Below are 11244 nucleotides of genomic sequence, written 5' to 3'. Positions count from 1 at the left end.
CTTGTTTAATCCTCTTAAATAATCATTAATTGAATAATAATTATTAATCAGTTAAAGTAAATTACCAAAAATTTTGTAAACTTCATTTACAGTGTAAATAATCTGGGAAAAATACCAAATTTGGTTTTTATATGTTGAAATCCGATTTTGTGGATTTAAGTGTATTTAGTCTTAGAAAATAGGAGAAAAATAGCATACAGAAGAGAAAAATTATCAAAATTTTTATGTAGCATCCTAATATATTATAAGGTGTTCTGGTAAATTTTCATGAATTTTGCATGAGAAACACTATTTTTCCTGTTTTTAGTCTATTATAAACACAAAAATCAAGGAAAAATAGGAATGCATTATGAAAAATTCTGAAAATATTTTTCTAAGTCTTACACATAGGGTAGGAGCTGCGAAAATTATTAGATACCCTTTTCATATTGTCTAAAGTGGATTTATGATTTATTGGGGCTAAATAAAAAAAAATTCAAAACCACACTAAACAATAACAAAAATCAATGAAACTTAATGAGAAGTCATTATTTAGCATAGGAGTCATCCACGAATTTACCTAGGATTTATAGACTTCAGAAAGTATTTTATATGATTTATTGCCCTATTTTATTGCAATAATTATAATAATTCGAGAAAAATGAATTATTCTCAGAAAATTTGTAGAACGTCTCATTTTGTTTATGGAATACAGGGACAAATCGGATTTGATCAGAAAAGTTGTTTTAGATATTTATTTGGGAATAAATCCTGTATAACCCTATTTCAAAGCTTTTTAACAACAAACTTTGATCATCAAGCATCTAGGCTTGAAGATCATCACATGCATGTTGGTTTGATGACCATTAATCAGTTTGAAATGTTCAAAAATCATTTTTGATAGAAAACTTTGGATGCATGTGGTGTTTTTCACACAAAACTTGTAGAAAAAGTGCATTATGTTGATTTTGACTTAGGTTTTGGTCCTTGGATTTCACCATTTACAACATGCATGTTGTTTTTGGGTGAAATCCTACCATCATCATCATCAAAACCGTGAGTTTGAGCAAGTGTTCATGATTTTACCATAGAATGGAGTAGAAGAAGGAGTAAGTGTAAGAAAAACCTTTAAAACTAGAAAGAAAAGTGAAGGAGATTGAAAGATTTTCGGGTTTACCTTTAAGAATACTTTAAGATGATGAAGATTTCATGAGTATAGGTGTTATTTGATCTTATTTTTCCAGAAATTTCGTGGGTTTGTGAGAGGTAAAGAGGAGAAATGGAGTGGTGGTGATGAAGAGTGTGAGAGAGAATGAGAGGTAGAGTGAATGAGTGAAATTGATTAATGACATGGGAAAATGGTGTATTGGGGGGATGAGTCCGATTTTTGGGAGGAGGAGAGAGGATTTCTCTGTCATAAATCCCATTCAAATCATTTCCAATTTCTAAAGTTTTTATAAAATATGCTTAAGCTTTACCTTGTTTTATAAAATCCTTGATTTTCCACTTATAAAATAAGGATAGATGTTGGTACATTAAACTATGATTTCCTTGACTATATTTCCCAACTTGATTATTTTAAGATAATATTATAAGTTTCATAACTATTTTTATATAATTCTTGATGTTAAACTTTATAAAATTTAGGTTTTAGGGTTTTTAGGGTTTTTGGAGTTTAGTAAATCTTTGGATATCAAAGTGAATTGAATTTTTGAGACTTCAAATTATTTTATGGTATTATTACTCTTTTATAGTTATAAATAATGTTTGTAACTTATTTTATCGGTTTATTGGCATTCTATGTAGTGGTTTCGAGATTCACGCGAAATTGCAGAATTAAATATACTAGTCTTAGTTTTCAACTTTGACTTAAGTTTCTATGAGACTTTGACCTAATTTCTACTACTAAGTCAAGTGCACAATGTGTGTATATGATTCATGAAAAGGTGTTCGAGTCAAAGAGTGACCCGAATATGGATAGTCTCTACAGTTAAGTAGTTATAGAATTCACATATCAATGTGAAATCTAAGTACACCATCCATTGTATTCTATCTGTTTCCAAGTTTCTACTAGGTTATAACTTAGCTTCTAGTTACTAAGTCTAGTATGTGTTGTGCCTATATGTGCAACTAAATTTATCAAATCTAGAACTTACTTGAATTTTGACGGTTGTCACAATAGGCCCCCTTCTAACTGAATGTGCTAAGACTCGACTGTTCTGTTTGTCGTTTGTAATGATGTAAGTTTTCCCTAGTTTATAACTATCTTTACTAGAAAATAGTTTGCATTACCTTTTATGTGAGAATATCACTATATGAATGTAATGGGAAAATGAAAGTATACAGTAGTATTGTATAAAATAACTACTGAAGTACTAACTACCTTAAAACCAGTTTGTAAATTAAGGTTTAAAATGTGATGAGGTTATAACCAAACTCGATTTGACTAGTATAAAACACGACACTCCAAAGACGTCGAAAATGGTATGACATTTGTCACCTGTAGACTTGCAAGTCCCACTATAGCTAGCAGCAAGGTGTGAGGTGTCAATCCCGTATAGATCTATACACAAACTCACGCTCTCCCTCCAGGAGACTCTGGTTACAAAACGCGACATAACAAGTGTATTGCTAAGCCGTGATGTAGTGGTTTCACATTATTGTTATCTTGTTCTTTTTATAGTATGTTCCTCCCTGAACTTGTTATAGTATGTTCCTCCCTATACTAGTTATAGTATGAACTGAAACCCTAAACTATACCTATTATAGTTTACTAGTGTGTTTACTTGAACTGTATCTGATTTGAAGAAAAGACTCGATTATCTACTGAGTTATGATTGTACTTTAAAAACAAAGTTTTTTAAACAATAAAGTAACATAACTTTAAAAGAGTTTTTGCAATGTTTTGATCACTTATAAACACATAAGCAATCCTTTAAAATGATGTTTATCACAAATAACATTTACACAATATTCATTGTGTTCAACTTGTATTCCCCCCCCCCCCTTTAAAGCATTTAAAACATTTAAAAGATTGATTATAGGGGTATGAACTCACCATATGTGGGTGATTCAATTGAAGATTCGCGTAAGGATGAGAAGTTCCACAAATGAATTCCTCGAGACACAAACGAGTCCTAAATGACATATATTGATATATATAGGCATGTAATTAGCAAATCTAAATACAGAGGTGATTGGGAAACAACCTAGGATGCAAGAATAACTCACCAAAAGAGTGCTAGAAGCAAGTTAGTAGATTGAAGGAGTGTTCATGGCCCTATGGTGTGATCACGGCCCAAGAACACATGAAGTGTTCACGGCCCAACAAGGTTCATGGCCCAAGATGATGGGTGGTTTACGGCCCAAGATGATGGTTCACGACCCAATAAGATGGTTCACGACCCAACTTGATGTTCACGGCCCAAAGATGAGTGGTTCACGGCCCAAAAAATATGAAGAACACTTGAAGATCTTTGTGTTTTGGCTAGTGTTTGAAGATCCTAAGTTGTATTCTAAGGAGATACAAAGGAAAGAGGGTGAAAGGAGTGAAAATGGTGTTCTTGAACTATGATACTTGAGAGAGAATGGAGTGTTTGCGGCCAAGGGTTGAGAAATGAGGAATAAATGGAAGAAAGGTATATATATATGGGAGGGGTTCACGGACACCCTTGGGTTCACGGCCGTGAACACCCTTTGATGGGTTTTCCGGATCGATTTCATTCCTCTAATCCTAAGCTAACACTTCTCAACATCCAATCCATAAGTGTACTGGGCTTAGAACTCATTCGAATGACCCTTAACAAGGATAAAAGGCAATAGAAACTAGTCTGACTTTTGGTTGAATGAATTGACTTACAAGGTAGAAATTTTCGGGTTGTCACATTATCCCCCCATTAGAGAGAATTTCGTCCCGAAATTAGCTTTCTTATCAGTACTCCTGGGGTTGTGCTTCTCTGAATGGCAGAATACCTACTCGTAGACCTGGGCAACTTTGCCCTTATGCTCATGATCGGATTCATACTTGGTCCTTCTATCATCACTTCGTGTATACAAGTTGTATATAATTAAGATTAGTAAGACGGTCGGATGTGCGACTCTGCCCCAGGTCCACAACCAAACAAGGAACAGGAGATAGGGCGGAAACACACATACTAAATCTGCATAATCATAATTATATACTACTCTCACGTATACACTTAATAATGATAGGTGGGCTGTATTCGTCCTTAGCCTCTGTGCTTGAACTTGATCTGTTGAACGAGTGGTAGTTCGGGAAGGTCTGCTGGGTATACGGTGGCAAGGTTTCGGAGGGCAAGGTACTCCTCGCATGATTACTTCGGGGTTTAGAAGACAAGAAGCCATTGTGAGGTCTAGGTCAGGTTATCGTTACTAATGACGAGGGTTTCGTGAATTTGTCGGTTAAGGCGATGGATTTTTGAAACATATGAACTTAGTATGGTAAGGACCATGCCAATCCATGACGAATGATGACTACGGACTCTTTATCGAAACAAATGACAGGCCGATTTGAAAGAAACGTTTGTTATACGATGATGTATCTCTAGTGTGCTCTACAATGTATTCTGTGTAGCCTTTCTAGTGCTTTCTGTTTCTCATTGATGTTACCACTGTCACGTATCATACCGCGATAAGCGAGTACATACCGTGAAAGTGTTTTTGATAACTAGTGTCGATACTCTATATTATGATCCTCCTCGTTGCCTCTATGATCGCCCGACATATACAAGTCATGTATAATTAAGATGAATAAGACGGTCGACTGAGTGGCTCTGCCCTAAATCCACAACCAAACAAGGAAAAGGAATTAAGGCGGAATCACTCACTTTAAGTCTGCAAAATCTTAGCTATGCACAACTCTGATGTACATACTAAGCCATCATAGCTCACCTGTACGGATCTTTAGTTCTCTTGTGAATGTTGTGACTTGTTCAGATGAGTGAGTTATTATAATTACTTTTAAATGTTTTCCCCAAGTTTTAATCTTATATAAATATAAATTAAAATTTTAAAGTAATCCTTATTTCGAAGACGTACCGCTGCTCGCTGGGGACTCCGGGGTAGTTTCTCCTGCGGTGATCATCAGATTTCGTCCATCTGCGCCCGAGTTCTTCATTATCGGGCAGTCCCTCTTGTAGTGCCCTGTCTCGCCACATCCATAGCAGGTCTGGTTTTCTTCAACTCCGGGGACTTGGGAGATCGGTTGAGCCGGTGCCCTGCAGAAACGGACAGTGTGTCCCTTTTTGTGGTAGTTCAGGCACTACATTTCTCGACATACTCCAGTGTGGTGATAGTTACACTTACCACACTTTGGGAGAGTTCCAGCATACCCACTGATAGATGCTGGAGTGGCAGGTGTTGTGGCGGCGTGCATCGTAACTATTGGTTGCTCCTGCGGGGTTTCCTGTGTCGTTCGCTTCTTCCTCTTGTTCCCCGACTTCCGTTTATAGTCCCCTCCTTTTGATGGATCGGGAACGGAGACTACCATGCCATGACGGACTCCATGGTCAATGAGTCGCTGGGCCAGGCGTTTGGCACTGTTGAATGTTGTTGGGTTAGAAGACAGTATATCTCCTCGAATCGGGGTAGTTAAACCCCAGATGTACCTTTCTATCTTCTTACTCTCTGGGGTAACCATCATGGGGCATAGTGCTGCCAGGTCGCTAAACCTGTCAGTGTAGGTCACTATGTCTAAGCCGACCATGGTGTGCTCCCATACTTCTTGTTCTAGCTTTTGAACTTCACCCCTCGGGCAATATTCTTCCAACATCAACTCCTTTAGGTTCTCCCAACCTATTGAGTTAGCCACCGGTAGGGTCAGTGACTTAACATGGCTATTCCACCATGTTAGGGCTCTGTCGGAGAAAGTGCAGGCAGCAAACTTCACTTTGCTCCCTTCTGGGCAAAGACAGATTTCGAAGACCGAATCTGTTTTCTCGAACCATCGCATCAGAGCAATGACTCCCTCATTTCCATTAAAGGATTTGGGTTTGTAGTTCATGAAGTCCTTATACGAACACCCCCGAGGGTGCCTGTGACTACCACATTGGGTGTAGTTAACACCTGATCCACTCCTGCTATTACCGGTCGTATTGAATGGAGCTAGGGCTGCCGTAACAGCCGCAGTCACTACAGCTTGAATAGCTGCCAGATCAAATTGTGGAGGACGTATTGGTGTTTGAGTTGGTGTTATTGGAGTAGTGTGTCTCGGTGATCGACGTGGAGGCATCTCGCTAAAAAGAATACAAAGATGAGATGGAAATAAGTCTATAGCAGTGGTTATAAGCCGAAAGCTGAATGACAAAGTTATCCTAGTTCTGAGTGTATCTGGTTCTGACTTTCATAGGGTTCTGGAAACAATTCATAAGGGAGTCTATATAAAATAAACTTTATGAATCAGAAGTGGTTATCCTCGAATGAATATATGTGAATTGAATAACTGGTACTAGTTGCACGAAAAGAAATAATCCTAACACATAATGTGAGCTGTGTATCCACTAGCTCACTAGATCAATCAAGGTTTTTATTTATTAGTGTGACGCATAAGACGTTTTTTTTCTTCGGATGATCCCTCCTTTGAAAAACTCTACATGAACCTCTTCTTGTTCCTCCTTGACTCCCTGCTGAATGCTATGATGGAGTGGTTACATCTTTCTGGGTTTGTCGTGCGAGAATGGAAGTGTCTAAAGAATCTATAAGATTAAGTGAAACATTATGGGGTGATCCTTACAGGGTCCTCCTATAATTGCGCAATATACACAAGTTGTATATAATTTAAGATTAAATAGACCTTCGAATAAGTGATCCTACTCTAAAACCACAACCAAACAAGGAACAGGAGGTAGAGCATAGATCACAAATTTTAAGTCTATAAAATCTCAATTATATAAAACCTTGGGAGTATACATTCCGGAATTATAGACCTACCAGAAGGGTCTTTTTAATTTTCACATATGTTATTTATAGTGCCTAAAATACTCCTATAGTATTTTAATGTAATGAACTTGGTATGTTTTAAACTTGTTGTTGTATGATAGTATCATAAAATACTCCTATAGTATTTTAACTTTATGTTCTGATCTAGAAATCCCTTGAATAGAGTTAGGTAAGTTTTTAAGACTGCTGCAACACCACATCACTCCCAAACACATGTCGGTCATATCTCAAATGAATATAGTTGATCAGGCTATATTGATCCTAGATATGATTACATAACTGTCCAGGTTGACCGCAGTGTCTAACCTTTAAATACTTATGTTCTGTTCTTCTTGTGATACTTGTTCTAGTATGTATATATGTATAAGCATGTATGTATATTTTTATAAGAATATTGTTATATTTTAAAATATACTTTTAGTCAGAGCACTTCGGCCCCATTGCATTTATAGTTGTATATCTTTTATAGGTTGATATACTTAGTTCACTATAAACAATGCTCTGATACCAATCTGTCACACCCCCAAACCAGAACGGCGGAAAAGTTTAGGAGCGGAGGACGTCATGTTTAGTATCAAAACACATGCATCATAGTAATCATAGTAACAAACAACCATTACATTAATATTAAAGTGTTTACAAAGTATGTGGTTCACAAAAGATAGACTCCAAAAGTAAATAACCAAACAAGACATGAAGCTACTATGCTCCATCTTCTGAATCCCATTGCGCGTACATGTCTACTAGTTTCCTGAGAATACAAGTTATTTTGAAAGAGTAGATTAGCATTTATGCTGGTGAGTTCATAAGTATTTTAGTGATGTAAAGTAAGTTGAAAGTTCTTTTAGAAAAGTTCGCATGTTCCTCCAGAAGATCCTATATCTCCTGATATGATGAAAGATAAGTAAAAATGACTCTACAATTCCTTCTATGAGTACTAAATGGATACAAGTTATATACAATCCAGATCAAACAGAAAATCGATTGTGTGAATCTGCCCTAAGCCCACAACCAAACAAGGAACAGGAAATGAGGCGGAAAGCACACATCCCATTGTATGTTAGATCTTCACTTTATATAACCCCGATGTATTCATTTGGTACTTACGGAGTTAACTGTAATAGTTCCTTTATATTTGATGAAAACATTCTTTAAGAAAAACCCTTATTTCCTTTAGTAAAAATGGTAACCACAATAGTTCCTTCTATAATCACATAGTTTATACTAGCTATATATAATCTAATATCGAACAGACAGTTAACTGGGTGAATCTGCCCTAAGCCCACAACCAAACAAGGAACAGGAAGTAAGGCGGAAAGCACACATCCAACTACCTATCGGATATTAATTATATATATAACCATGATGTATAAACTAAGGTATTATAGAATTAACCACTAAAGGTCCTTTAAGTTATACTGGTTTAATAAAATGGATTAAACCCTTTTACGGATAAGTTTCTAGTTTTGTCTACTAAATGTTCTATATGAAAAGTATGTTTTATACTAGAAAACGGTTTACTGAATTTGTATGCTATGACCTGACCCATACCTGTTACTCCTTATGATTACTTGGTGTATACATAATATATATCTAGCTAAGATCGAATAGATAGTAGATTGTGTGAATCTGCTCTAAGCACACAACCAAACAAGGAACAGGAAATGAAGCGAAAAGCACACATCCTACTGCCTGTCGGATCCGATTAATATATATCCTTGATGCACCAATCAAGGAATCATAAAGTTAGCATTATAGGCCCCCTTCTAACTGAATTTACTAAGACTCGACTGTCCTGTTTGTCGTTTGTAATGATGTAAGTTTTCCCTAGTTTATAACTATCTTTACTAGAAAATAGTTTGCATTACCTTTTATGTGAGAATATCACTATATGAATGTAATGGGAAAATGAAAGTATACAGTAGTATTGTATAAAATAACTACTGAAGTACTAACTACCTTAAAACCAGTTTGTAAATTAAGGTTTAAAATGTGATGAGGTTATAACCATACTCGATTTGACTAGTATAAAACACTACACTCCAAAAACTTCGAAAATGGTATGACATTTGTCACCCATAGACTTCCAAGTCCCACTGTAGCTAGCAGTAATGTGTGGGGTGTCAATCTCGTATAGATCTATACACAAACTCGCGTTCTCCCTCCAGGAGACTCTGGTTACAAAACGCGACATAACAAGTGTATTGCTAAGCCGTGAAGTAGTGGTTTCACATTATTGTTATCTTGTTCTTGTTATAGTATGTTCCTCCCTGAACTTGTTATAGTATGTTCCTCCCTATACTAGTTATAGTATGAACTGAAACCCTAAACTATACCTATTATAGTTTACTAGTGTGTTTACTTGAACTGTATCTGATTTGAAGAAAAGACTCGATTATCTACTAAGTTATGATTGTACTTTAAAAACAGAGTTTTATAAACAATAAAGTAACATAACTTTAAAAGAGTTTTTGAAATGATTTGATCACTTATAAACACATAAGCAATCCTTTAAAATGATGTTTATCACAAATAACATTTACACAATATTCATTGTGTTCAACTTGTATTCCCCCCCTTAAAATCATTTAAAACATTTAAAAGATTGATTATAGGGGTATGAACTCACCTTATGTGGGTGATTCAATTGAAGATTCGTGTAAGGATGAGAAGTTCCACGAATGAATTCCCGAGACACAAACGAGTCCTAAATGACATATATTGATATTTATAGGCATGTAATTAGCAAATCTAAATACAGAGGTGATTGGGCAACAACCTAGGATGCAAGAATAACTCATCAACAGAGTGCTAGAAGCAAGTTAGTAGATTGACGGAGTGTTCACGGCCCTGTGGTGTGATCACAGCCCAAGAAAACATGAAGTGTTCATGGCCCAACAAGGTTCACGGCCCAAGATGATGGGTGGTTCACGACCCAAGATGATGGTTCATGGCCCAACAAGATAGTTCACAACCGAACTTGATGTTCACGGCCCAAAGATGAGTGGTTCATGGTCCATAAAAGATGAAGAACACTTGAAGATCTTTGTGTTTTGGCTAGTGTTTGAAGATCCTAAGTTGTATTCTAAGGAGATACAAAGGAAAGAGGGTGAAAAGAGTGAAAGTTGTGTTCTTGAACTATGATACTTGAGAGAGAATGGAGTGTTTGCGGCCAAGGGTTGAGAAATGAGGAATAAATGGAAGAAAGGTATATATATATATATATATATATATATATATATATATATATATATATATATATATATATATATATATGGGAGGGGTTCATGGCCACCCTTGGGTTCACAGCCGTGAACACCCTTTGATGGGTTTTCCGGATCGATTTCATTCCTCTAATCCTAAGCTAACACTTCTCAACATCCAATCCATAAGTGTACTGGGCTTAGAACTAATTAGAATGACCCTTAACAACGCTAAAAGGCAATAGAAACTAGTCCGACTTTTGATTGAATGAATTGACTTACAAGGTAGAAATTTTCAGGTTGTCACAATGCGTGCCAGCTCGTGGTGCTCCATTCACCACGTCGCGCCACAAGGTTTTTCCCAAAAACCTTACCTTTGATCCCTCTAAGCCCTTAACCAATCTATTCTTGAAACCAGGTGTTACATGGAACTTAGAATAAGAGGTTCAAAAAAAATCGAACACGAAAATATGACAAGGTCTATTGAAAGTGGTAGCAGGTTTAGAGAGATTGAGAGAAGTAGAATGAGAAATTAAGAATAATGAATAAAAATTGGATGTCAAATTTGAGCCTTAGAGGGATCCTCGACTCCTCGATCTCCACATACCACACTCATATGATTTTCAAGGGTATTACCGATTCAGTGATTGGAATTCTCAAGAGGCTTCATTTATTTGGAGCTCATGCCTTCACCTGCCTCTGGACGTCGATTCTTCTTGGACTCATGGACTGGACTTAACTTTCGAGCCAAAATAATATATATATATATATATATATATATATATATATATATATATATATATATATATTTGTTACCGTTGACCCAAACAAGCCTAATTTTGACCCGAACAAAAATAAAAATAAAAAGGACCGATAAAATATTATTTATTACCGTTGTGACAAACCAGGACATTTCGTGTCTCAATGTCCGGACCGAATTAAAAAATTACAAGAGAGTAATTTTGCCGAAAGTGACGATAACGATGAGACCGTACTTTTACATAAGACTGCGTTTTTAAAAGAAGAAAAGGTGACACCATCTCGTTATGACTCACAAGATAACGATGTGTGGTATTTGGATAACGGGCGAGCAATCACATGACAG

This window comes from Lactuca virosa, chromosome 4, assembly GCF_052849685.1.
Source record: "Lactuca virosa cultivar CGN04683 chromosome 4, Lactuca_virosa_CGN04683_v6, whole genome shotgun sequence".
Taxonomy (NCBI): domain Eukaryota; kingdom Viridiplantae; phylum Streptophyta; class Magnoliopsida; order Asterales; family Asteraceae; genus Lactuca; species Lactuca virosa.
Note: the sequence above shows the minus strand (reverse complement) of the source record.